The sequence below is a fragment of the Molossus molossus genome, unplaced genomic scaffold (assembly GCF_014108415.1).
Source record: "Molossus molossus isolate mMolMol1 unplaced genomic scaffold, mMolMol1.p scaffold_m16_p_2, whole genome shotgun sequence".
Classification (NCBI taxonomy): domain Eukaryota; kingdom Metazoa; phylum Chordata; class Mammalia; order Chiroptera; family Molossidae; genus Molossus; species Molossus molossus.
This window is the reverse complement of record NW_023425355.1, coordinates 50004655-50017466: the sequence shown is the minus strand read 5'-3', so window position 1 is coordinate 50017466 and position 12812 is coordinate 50004655. Positions and strand designations below refer to the sequence as shown.

The 12812-nt window shown below is 41.4% G+C and overlaps 2 pseudogenes; one reads left to right on the top strand and one right to left on the bottom strand.

The window, feature by feature from the left end:
• Nucleotides 1-1528: 1528 nt before the first annotated feature.
• On the top strand, nt 1529-1894 carry LOC118636468 (annotated as a pseudogene).
• A 3913-nt stretch (nt 1895-5807) lies between these two features.
• LOC118636410 lies at nt 5808-7550 on the bottom strand (annotated as a pseudogene).
• Nucleotides 7551-12812: the final 5262 nt, after the last annotated feature.

Genomic DNA, 12812 nt, shown 5'->3' with positions numbered 1-12812 from the left:
GCCAATATTCCTAATGAACATAGATGCCAAAATCCTTAACACAATACTAGCAAATCAGATCCAGCAATACATCAAAAAAAATTATTCACCATGACCAAGTGGGATTCATCCCAGGGATGCTAGGCTGGTACAATATTTGCAAATCAATAAATGTGATACACCACATTAACAAAATGACAGATAAAAATCATATGGTCATATCAATAGACGCTGAAAAAGCATTCTACAAAATCCAGCACCCATTTTTGATAAAAACGCTCAGCAATGTGGGAATAAAAGGATCATATCTCAAATTAATAAAGGCCATATATGAAAAACCTACAGCCAACATCATATTCAATGGGCAAAGACTAAAAGCATTTCTCTTAAGAACAGGAACAAGACAGGGATGCCCATATTTGCCACTCTGATTTAACATAGTACTGGAAGTCATACCCATAGCACTCAGACATGAAGAAAAAATAAAAGGGATCCAAATTGGAAAGGAAAAAGTGAAACTGTCATTATTCGCAGATGGCATGATATTATACATAGAAAACCTTAAAGACTCCATCAAAAATATTCTGGATTTAATAAACAAATTCGGCAACGTTGCATGATACAAAATTAACATCAAGAAACCAATGGCATTCTTATACAGCAATAATGAATTCACAGAAAGAGAAACTAAAAAAAAAATCCCATTTACCATTGCAGTAAAAAAAATTAAGATACCTAGGAATAAACTTAACCAGAGAAGTAAAGGACCTATTTGCAGAAAACTACAGGACTTTGAAAAAAGAAACCGAGGAAGATATAAAAAAGTGGAAGCACATATATTGTTCATGGATTGGAAGAATCAACATCATTAAAATGTCTATACTACCCAAAGCAATCTATAGATTCAATGCAATCCCCATCAAAATACCAACGACATATTTCACAGAACTAGAGCAAATACTTTAAAAGTTCATATTGAACCAAAAAAGAACTCGAATAGCCACAGCAATCTTGAAAAAGAAAGTAGGTGGGATCACAATACCAGATATCAGGTTATAATACAAAGCCACTGTAATCAAAACAGCCTGGTATTGGCACAACAACAGGCATATAAATCAATGAAACAGAACAGAGAACCCAGAAATTGACCCAAGACATTATGCTCAATTAATATTTGACAAAGGTGGTAAGAGCATACAATGGAATAAAGACAACCTCTTTAATAAATGGTGTTGGGAAAATTGGACACCTACATGCATAAAAATGGAACTAGAACATCAACTTACACCATACACAAGTATAAACTCAAAATGGATAGAAGACTTAAATTTAACTCATGAGTCCATAAAAGTTCTAGAAGGAAATGTAGGCTACAAAATTTCAGACATCATACACAGCAGAATTTTCACTGATGCATCACATAAGGCAACAGAAACAAAGGAAAACATGAACACATGGGACTACATCAAACTCAAAAGCTTCTGCACAGCAAAAGAAACAACCATCAAAATGGAAAGAGCTTTTTCTGCCATCTTGGACCCTTTGGAAGCCTGCTGGGAACAGGACTTCTATAAGGACAAATATGTCTGGAAGGCTGTGGTCCAAGGCCATTTTTGACGGTTATAAACAGGGTCTCCGGAACCAGAGGAAGCGCACAGCTCTTCTTTAAATTGAAAGTGTTTATGCTCAAGATGAAACTGAATTCTATCTGGGCAAGAGATGTGCTTATGTGTACAAAGCAAAGAACAACACAGTGACTTCTGGTAGCAAACCAAACAAAACCACAATAATCTGGGGAAAGGTAACTCATGCTCATGGAAAGAGTGGCATGGTTCATGCTAAATTCTGAAGCAACCTTCCCTCTAAGGCCATTGGACACAGAATTCATGTAATGCTGTACCCTTCAAGGATTTAAATCTATTGAAAAGTAAATAAAATGGATTTGTTCTCTTGTGAAAATAAAAATGGAAAGAGAACCCACTATATGGGAGACTGTAATTGCCAGTGAGACATCAGATAAGGGGTTAATTTCCAAAATATATAGAGTGCTCATACAACTCAACAAAAGGCAGACAAAGAACCCAATTAAAAAGTGGGCAGAGGACCTAAATAGACACAAATGGCCAAGAGACATATGAAGAAATGCTCAACATCACTAATCATCAGAGAGATGCAAATTAAAACAACTATGAGGTATCACTTCACACCTGCCAGAATGGCTGCCATCAACAAATCATCAAACAACAAGTGCTGGTGAGGGCGTGAAGAAAAGGGGACTCTAGTACACTGCTGGTGGGAATGCAAACTGGTACAGCCACTATGGAGAACAGTATGGTGTTTCCTCAAAAAATTAAAAATTGATCTTCCGTTTGACCCAGTGATCCCACTTTTAGGAATATATCCTAAGAAGCCTGAAACACCAATCAGCAAACCTATATGTACCCCTATGTTCATAGCAGCACTACTTACAATCACTAAGATCTGGAAACAGTCCAAGTGTCCATCAGTAAACGAATGGATAAAAAAGCTGTGGTACATATACACAATGGAGTACTACGCAGCGGTAAGAAAGAAAGATCTCTTATCCTTTGAGGCGACATGGAAGGACCTTGCGAGTAGTATTCTAAGTGAAATAAGCCAAACAGAGAAAGACAAATACCACATGACCTCACTTATTTGTGGAATATAATAAACAAGATGGGCTGATGAACAAAATAGACCCAGAGACATAAAGGAGTATGGTTCAGACTGACAAACCTCAGAGGATGGGTACATGGGGGATGGGTGAGATGAACCAAAGAACTTATATGCATGTATGCATAACCAATGGACATAGACAATAATGCTGGGGGGTTGAGGGAGTAGGATGAGGAGGCAGGTGTCTGGGGGGGAAGCAGAAACATCTCATCCTATAACAAAAATAAATTAATAAAAATTGGAGAAAAAATAAATAAATAAACAAAAAACAAACCAAAAAAATCCTCTGGTGAGGATTAACAACAATAAAAACTCTCAGCATACTAGATATTGAGGGGAAGTTCCTTATCACAATAAAGGACATTTATCAAAAATCTACAGCTATCATCATACTTAATGGTGAGAAACTAGGTGCTTTCACCATAATATTAGGAACAAAGCAAGGATGTCCCCTGTAATCACGCCTTTTGAAGATCATACTAGAAGTCCTAGCTAATGCAATAAGACAAAGTAAAATAAAACTGAAGGAAAAAATAAAACTCTCCTCGTTCACAGTGACATGACTGTCTAGTTAGAAATTCTCAAAGAATTGACCCCCCAAAAAAACCTTCTGGCACTAATAAATGACTATAGCAAGATTGCAGGGCACAGATAAATGTACAAAAGACAATCCCTTTCCTATACACTAGCAACAAGCAATTGGAATTTGGAATTTAAAACACACCATTTACATTAGTACCAAAAACTGAAATACTTGGGTATAAACCTAACAAAATATGAGCAATATTTCAATGTCTATATGTGAGAAACCACAAAACTCTGATATAAGAAATTAAAGAAGTTCTGAATAAATGGAGAGATATTCTATGTTCATTGATAGGCAGACCTGATATTGTTAAAATATCAGATATTTCCCAAAAAAGAGAGAGAGAAAACTCATGAACATTCACAACAGTGTGGGGATTGCTATGAGGAGGGGGTTGGGGGAGGTAGAGGAGGATACTGGGGGAATAAATGATGAAAGGAGACTTGACTTTGGGTGGTGAACACACAATACAGTGTACAGATGATGTGTTGTGGAATTGTGTACCTGAAACCTATATAATTTTGTTAACCAGTGTCACTTCAATAAATTCAATATAAAGGGGAAAAACTATGTTAGTTCTTTCCAACTTGATCTATAGTTAGAATATAATCCCAACCAAATCCCAGCAAGTTACTTTGTGGAAACTGATAAACTAGACCAAAAGAGATCCAGAATCACAGAAGTAAGGAACAGACTGACAAACCTTAGAGGGAACGGGGATGCGAAGAGGTAAACCAAAGAACTTATATGCATATATGCACAACCAACTGACACAGACATTAGGCTGGGGAAGGGAGGAGGGGGGTGGGAGTGGGATCGAGGGGGGTCAATGGAGAAAAAAGGGGGACATCTGTAATACTTTCAACAATAAAATTTTTTTAAGTTTACTTATTTTTAAAAAGACTCAATATAAAGCTACAGTAATCAAAACATTGTGGTGTTGCCTAAAGAGTAAACAGGTAAGTGGAACAGAATAGAGAGCACAGATATATACTCACATAAATATAGTCAACTTATCTTTGCCAAAGGAGCAAAGGCAATCCAATGGAGAAAGCACAGTTTTTTCAACAAATAGTGCTAGAATAACTACCAAAACTTGTACATTAATGTCTATAGTAGCTTTATTTATAGTCACCAAAACCTGTAAGCAACCAAGATGTCTTTCAATAGGTGAATAGATAAACTTATGCATCCAAACAATGAAATATTGTTCAGCAATGAAAAGAAATGAGCTATCAAGCCATGAAAGACATGGAGGAACCTTAAATACATAGCACTAAGTGGAATAAGCCAGTCTGATTCTAACTATACAACATTGTGGAAAAGGAACAACTGTAGGGACAGTAAAAAGATCAGTGGTTACTAGGAGTTAGGGGAGGGAGTGGAAGGGGAAGAGGGTAGGATAGAAAGGATGAATAGATGGAGCACAGGAGATTTTTAGGGCAATGAAACTATTCTGTATGATATTGTAAGAGTAGATACATGAAATTATGCATTTGACAAAATCCGTAGAAAGTACAACACAAAGAGTGAACCCTAATGAATACCATAGACTTTAGTTAATTATAATTTATCAATAGTGGCTCATCAATTGTAACAAATATACCACACTAATGCAAAATATTAATAATAGGGGAAATTGTGGAGGAGGAGTGGGAGGTGGGGGGAAAGAGGGAGTATTTGAGAACTCTGTACTTTCTGCTCAATTTTTCTGTAAACCTAAATCTGCTTTAAAAATAAAGTCTATTAATTTTTTATTTTATTTTATTTTATTTTTAGGCACCAAAATTTTTATTTACCTACCTTCCTGCTCTAACATTATAAGTACTATATAAACGTTATAAACCAAATTAATCTCTTTTTGGTCCAGGGTTGTGAAAGGAACCATTACAAAGTAGAGGCAGACCTATGTCTGCTTTTAAGATTCTCTGGCCCCTCTCAACTTCTGGCTGTCAATTCTCTTGCCCTTTTTTGGCTGACCCATAACAGTATATTTCATAACCCCTGTAAAATAGGGACTGAAAATACCAACCTCATTGTTCTGAGGTTTAAGAGAATGCTCAGCACTAAGCCAGAATCTCAGGAACATTCAAATGCCAACAATTCCTCCCTGCCCTCTGATATAGCTCCTCATCTGTTATGGGCTGAGGAACCAGTGAACCTATAAACCAAGAATGTGGGTACAACACCCATAGGCCAGGTTAGGGTTTAGATAGGGTTGTGACCACTGCTTCCAACTTCCAGCCTAAGGAAGGACTGAGTGAGTAAGCAGTTCCAAAATCCCTGAACTCATGGTTCCCAGTAGGTATCTCCCATGTACCTCCACTGTGACCAGGGCTTGAGGAGGGGCTTCTCAATTCCCCCAGCCACACATGAGACAGTACTCAGGATGTAGTGGAAGCCAAAGACTGAGTGACCAGCCCCAGGGAGTTGATGGGGGACATTAACAAACCATTCTTAAAGTTGGTGCCATTTGCTCTTGGGGAGAAGAGGTGGGACCCAGGCAAGGACAGCAGCTAGAAGGTAGAAAGGGCAGGCCTGGTTCTCAGTAGTGGTAGTGATTGGGCTTGAAGGGGCCATCATGGGGCACGCCCAGGTACTGGGCCTGCTTCTCAGTCAGCTTGGTCAGCTTCACATTCAGCTTGCGCAGTTGGGCTTCAGCTACTGCTTCGTCCAGCTTCTTGGGCAGGAAGTGGACTCCAAGAGGGTACTTGTCAGGATGGGTCAACAGTTCAATCTGCGCCAACACATGGTTGGTGAAGGAGTTGCTCATCACAAAGCTGGGGTGACCCGTTGCACAGCCCAGGTTGACCAGACGGCCCTCAGCCAGCAGGATGATGTGGTGCCCATTCCTCAGCCGGTAACGGTCCACCTGGGGCTTGATGTTCACTTTCTCCACAGCATTCACATTTAGCCACTTGACATCAATCTCTACGTCAAAGTGTCCAATGTTACACACGATGGCATCATCCTTCATCTGGTCAAAGTGCCTGCCGAGGATGATGTCAACACAGACTGTGGTGGTGGTTGTAACCCAGGAGAATCAACCTCACTCGGACACCAAGTAATTTTGAATATTAGGAGCTTTATTACCTGCACAGGGACTGCAGCCAACCTTCACAGAGGAGAACTGCAGCCCCGAGCTCAGGGGAAGGGTTGCTTATATAGGACAGGGGTCATTCAAGAGTTTAGCAGAGCAAGCAAGCTACGTGTACAGAAGCGGATATCAGCAGTTAGTAGCTGTACAAGTTGTTTATTTTATATTTCTTAACATTTATCAGATCCCAGCCTTGGATGTCTCATTGTCCCGTCTGGCACCTCCTGAGTAGTTAAGCTCATGGTCAATACCCTTGTGGTCATGGCTGATGTATACCTTCTTCTTCAAGAAATTTTGCAAAAACAACTCGGTTTCAAGGATAGGACAAGTTCTTTCTTTTAGGGGGTGGAGAATTACTGGGTTATAACAGTGGTGACAAAGATGTTGCCATCCTGACAGGCCTCATCCATAGTGGTCACTTCATAACCCTCCATGGCGGCCTGCAGTGCGTTGATAGGGTCAATCTCGATGATGATGACTCAGGCCCCAAAACCCCTCAGGGCCTAGACAAAACCCTTGCCCACGTCACCATATCCCACTACCACCACCACCTTGCCCGCAATCATCACGTCTGTGGCCCGCTTGATGCCATCTGTGAGGGACTCCCGGCAGCCACAGAGGTTGTCAAATTTGCTCTTTGTGACGGAATCATTGACATTGATGGCAGAACCTTCAGAATCCCCTTGGCCATCATCTTGTATAGGTTGCAGACCCCTGTTGTGGTCTCCTCGGAGATGCCTCGGATGCCTGACAAGAGCTGTGGGTACTTGGTGTGGATGAGGTTAGTGAGGTCACCACCATCATCCAGAATCATGTTGAGAGGCCCATCCTTGAAGTACAGTGTCTGCTCAATGCACCATATGTACTCCTCATCTGTTTCACCCTTCCAGGCATACACTGGAATGCCAGCCTTGGCAATGGCAGCTGCTGCACAGTCCTGCGTGGAGAAGATGTTGCCGCTGGACCACCGCACCTCAGCACCCAGGGCAACGAGGGTCTCAGTGAGGACAGCTGTCTCAACGGTCATGAGCAGGCAGCCAGTGATGCGAGCGCCCTTCAGTGGCTTGGAAGCCGAGTACATCTCCACATGCACATCAGGCCCGGCATCTTGTTCTCCACCACGTCCAATACCTTGCGTCCCCAGGAAGCCAGGCTGATGTCAGCAACTTTGTAGGGCAGTTTGTCAGACATGCTGATGGCGACTCTGCACGGAGTGATGGACACAGGCGAAGGGGGCCGGGCCTCGGATTAGAAACTGGAACAGGGTGGGCAGCACCGGGAAAAGCTATTAATTTTTTTAAAGCAGGACCAATAAAATGTGCAAGATGAGATCAGAGCATAAACATTGCTAGCACCTCCACTAAATTGAATCTGATGTTTTCAAGATGTGCCTATTTTGGGGTTTTGGTTTATTGGTGTAGATTATCTGATAATAGATATAAAAGTACTTCATATTGTGCTGGTTAAATTTTGCAAAACTGCATTTTGAGAAACTCCTGTTTCTTCATTTTTAAAGCAAAAGAAGGAAAAAGGGAGAGGTGAAGAAGGAAAAAGAGGAGGAAGAGAAGGTAACAGCCTGAGGAACTCAAAAGCCACAGTTCCATATTAACCTTCTCCCTTATGCCCAGCTGATGTGGCTCAGTGGATTGAGCGTCATCACATGGACTAAGAGGTCCCGGTTCAATTCAGGGTCAGGGCATATGCCCAGGTTTCAGGCTCAATCTCCAGTAGGGGGTGTGCAAGAGGCAGCCAATCAATGTATCTCTCACATTGATGTTTCTATCTCTCCCTTCCTCTCTCTCTAAAAAAATCAATAAAAACATTTTTTTTTGTTTGTTTATCCTCACCCGAGGACATTTTTCCATTTTTTGTTCAGGTAGAGTGAGGAAGAGAGAGAGAGAGAGAAACATCGACATGAAAGGAACACATCGAGTGGCTGCCACCCGCACGACTGACCAGAGCTGGGGACAAACTGCAACCGAGGTACGCGCCCTTAGCGGGAACCGAACCCGGGTCTCTCAGGACCGCAGGCCGATGCTCTAACCACTGGGCCAAACCGGCCAGGGCCATTTTTTTTAATTTTTCAAAGAAATAGGAAAGATGCAGCACATTTATCTTTTAATATCATCACAACAAAAGTTTTGTACCCCAAATGCTGCAAATAAAGAACATCAGTAAATTAGAGTTAAGCAATGAAGACACTGGACTGTATCTTCTTTATCTGTATTCATCTTCCTTTCCATTTTCTCCTCTTTCACACATAGATGTGACTTGATAGTTGCTCAATTTTATTTAGAATCTGTGACACCACCATTGGCTTTCTTTGGAATCTGGGTTATTTGCCAAGTTTTGGCACTTTCTCATTCTCCACCCTCTCAGATGTTGAGGATGAGACTCCTCACACTCGGCATTAGCCTCTAGCATAGTTGACCAACATCCTATTTCCTCGGGACCTGGTGCATTAGTCACTCTTTCCTCTCTCTATCTTTTGGATACATGTGCACATATGATCTTTAGCTCAAATATATCCTGAAATGGTCACATCATTTCATTTCATCCTGTGTTATTTTGGTCGTCAGAACACTTCCACAAGCTCCAGCCACATTTCTACCTGTTGGCAGAAACAACTCCTCCCAGTAAGGTTAAATTAGAAATAATTGTTCATTTATGGCATGGTATTTCCAATGTGAAATTCATATTGGCCCACCCAAGAATCTGAGAATTTTCCATACATTTAGAAGGCTAATATAATCAGACTCCTTCCTATATGTGGAGCATCAATTCAGGTGTTAGAGGAACCAACAAAGCCAGCAGCCTTGTAGAGTTACTAGAAATCACAAGTCTGTGTCAACCCAGAAGTATTTGAGAAGAAAATTATTTTTAAGTATGTAGTTCAGGTTTTGAGCCCATAAATACTTTCAAAACAGATCTGTGATTTAAAACTTTGATTTAGTCTTGCAACTTCTTCTTTTTTTTTTTATCCTCACCCGAGGACATTTTTCCATTTTTTCTTCAGATAGAGTGGGAGGGAGAGAGGAAGAGAGAAACATCGATGTGAAAGGGACACATCAAGTGGTTGCCACCCACACGACCCAACCAGGGCCGGGGACAGACTGCAACCGAGGTATGTGCCCTTAGCGGGAACCAAACCCAGGTCCCTCTGGACCACAGGCTAACGCTCTAACCGCTGAGCCAAACCGGCCAGGGCTAGTCTTACAACTTCTTAAACAATTGTTGGTATAATTGGAAAGCACCTACAAATTAAATGTACAGAGACTACAAAACAGTCTTCCCAACTACAACTTCCTCAACCCCCATTTCCACAACCCAGATCCCTGCATTGGTGCTCTGGGTAGCAGCCATGCACCTTCCCAGGCAACTCAGATTACAAAGAAAAGTAGTTAATAGAAGCTGAACGCTCTTATAGACCATCACACAAAAATGATTTAACTCCTATGAAGAATGGATCCAGCCCTGGCTAATTTTGCTCAGTGGTTAGAGCGTCGGCCTGTGGACCAAAGGATTGTGGGTTTGAATCCTTGTCAAGGGCATGTACCTGAGTTATAGGTTTGATCCCCAGCACCAGTTGGGGTCATACGGGAGGCAACCAGTCAATGTGTCTCTCTCACATCAATGTTTCTGTCTCCCTCTTCTTCCCTTCCACTCTGTCTAAAAATCAATGGAAAAATATCCTCAGGTGAGGATTAAACAAACAAACAAAGAATGGATCCATGTAAGTGTCAATAATGTTTTGTCTTGGCTGGGCTGGAATGCCACAGGACTCAACCTCTGCCCCACCCCACTGACTGCCTGTACCTAACTGCATGCTCTGACTTATCCCTCGCGTCCTATTCAAGAAACACAGGCTACTCCAAGAAAATTGAGCAAGAACAGTATCATGCCCATCAGAGGTGGAGAGGCAGTAGTTTTCTCCATGAAACTAACATACACGATAATAGGCAGGTAGCCCAAGCACTGTTGCAAAGTTGGCTTTTAGAAGCAATTGATGTGAAAGTGTACAGCCTGGTGTCACAAAAGTTAGGTGTAGGTTTTCCATTCAAAACTTTCTTATTAGGCCCTGGCCGGTTTGGCTCAGCGGTTAGAGCGCCCGCCTGCGGTCCGGAGAGACCTGGGTTTGGTTCCCGCTAAGGGCATGTACCTTGGTTGCAGTTTGTCCCCGGCCCTGGTTGGTCGTGCGGGTGGCAGCCACTCGATGTGTCCCTTTCACATCGATGTTTCCCTCTCTCTCTCTCCCTCCCACTCTGTCTATACAAAAAATGGAAAAATGTCCTCGGGTGAGGATAAAAAAACAAAAACAAAAAAAACAAACAAACAAAAAAAAAACTTTCTTATTAGAAATTTCCCCAAATCATATAGCTTCTCTTACTTCATTTCTTGGTCCTCGCCCATGGTCAATTGTTTTTACATAGAAGATATTCAACTTAGTTATACAACAAAAATAAAAATTAGTCCCTAAATATTGAAAGTAAAATTAAACAAATGAACCTGTGTATTAAATTAGTGGCGTAACCACACAGACAAAAACAGTTTCATGTCAGTTTAAGATACAGTAATTTCGCCCTGGCCAGTTTGGCTCAGCGGTTAGAGCGTCGGCCTGCGGTCCCGAGAGACCCGGGTTCGGTTCCCGCTAAGGGCACGTACTTCAGTTGCAGTTTGTCCCCGGCCCTGGTTGGTCGTGCGGGTGGCAGCCACTCGATGTGTCCCTTCACGTCGATGTTTCTCTCTCTCTCTTCCTTCCTCTCTCTCCCTCCCACTCTGTCTGTGCAAAAAATGGAAAAGTGTCCTCAGGTGAGGATTAAAAAAAAAAAAAAAAAAAGATACAGTAATTTCATCGTGCATCCGTAGTGGGGGTATGCCCTAAGGATAAAAAAAATCTTCAACTCTTTTTAGTAATTCTTTTGTTGGTGGTAATGTTGGTATTTTTACACTGACACCGCTGTATGTGTATTTTGGGATAAAATAAATGAGTAATTATACTGGGGACATTGAGAGCTGGAATTTTTGTGCAGAAAAAGGGAAATACATATATAAGATTATTGAGGTTAAATAAACTATCTATAGTCTTCAGAAGTATCAATGTGAATAATTCATGATGTGTTTTATCTTCAAATAAGATTCTACCTCTATTCACCAATTGGAAAAAAAAGATATCCAATTGTGTGGTCCACTTTTTCCATTTAACATTATGTCATACATATTTTCTTTCAATTCCCAAAAAGGGGGTTTCCAATAATTAGTGCCATTAGTTTTCATGGCCTGATAAGTTACTTCTTAGGAACAACGGCCAAGAGGCCATCTAGCTACTAGTAGAATAGATTCAGAATTTCCACAGCAAACTCAACGCGTCTTCAAAAGTTAAAGTCTGTATCCCAGCCAGTTTTGCTCAGTGGTTAGAGCATTGGCCTGTGGTCTGGAGAGACCCGGGTTCGGTTCCTGCTAAGGGCACGTACCTCGGTTGCAGTTTGTCCCCATCCCTGGTTGGGTCATGTGGGTGGCAACCACTCGATGTGTCCCTTTCACGTCGATGTTTCTCTCTCTCTCTCTCTCTCTCTCTCTCTCTCTCTCTCTCTCTTTCTCCCTCTCTCTCTCTCTCTTTCTCCCACTTTATCTGAACAAAATATCAAAAAATGTCCTCGGGTGAGGATAAAAAAAAAATTAAAGTCTGTAGAACTAGTGTTCCAGTGCTTTTTCATTTAAAAACAGTGTAAAATGAGCCTGGCCAGTATGGCTCAGTGGTTGAGCAATGACCCATGCACCAAGAGGTCCCTGGTTGGATTCTTGGTCAGGGCACATGCCCAGGTTGTGGACCGAATCCCCAGTTGGGGGCACGCAGGAGACGGCCAATCATGTTCTCTCTTTGATGTTTCTCTCTCTCCCTCTCCCTTCCTCTTTCTAAAATCAATAAAGAAAAAATATTTAAAAACAGAGTAAAATGAATAGAAATAATGATCATTAACCACGTGTTGCTAAGCTAGTCAAGTATATGCTGGGACTAGTTTAAGGGGTCCAACAAGGAGGGGAGTTTACAAATACCTTTTGCTGGAATACATTGGTGGAGATGGTTGTCTGCGGGGGAGGGATATGCAATTTTTCTCTAGGCTGCAAACTTAACTGCAGTGCTATCAGGCTCAAATCATTAACATAGAATTTGTGCCCTCTAAGCTAATTGGGCAATATGGGGCTTAGACATCACAGCTAACCACCAATTAAGATAAACCTTACTCAGAATAGAGAACCCAGAAATGGACCCAAGGCAATATGCTCAATTAATATTTGACAGAGGTGGCAAAAGCATACAGTGGAGTAAGGACAGCCTCTTTAATAAATGGTGCTGGGAAAATTGGACAGCTACTTGCAGAAAAATGAAACTAGACCATCACCTTACACCCTACACCAGAATAAACTCAAAATGGATAAAAGACTTAAATGTAA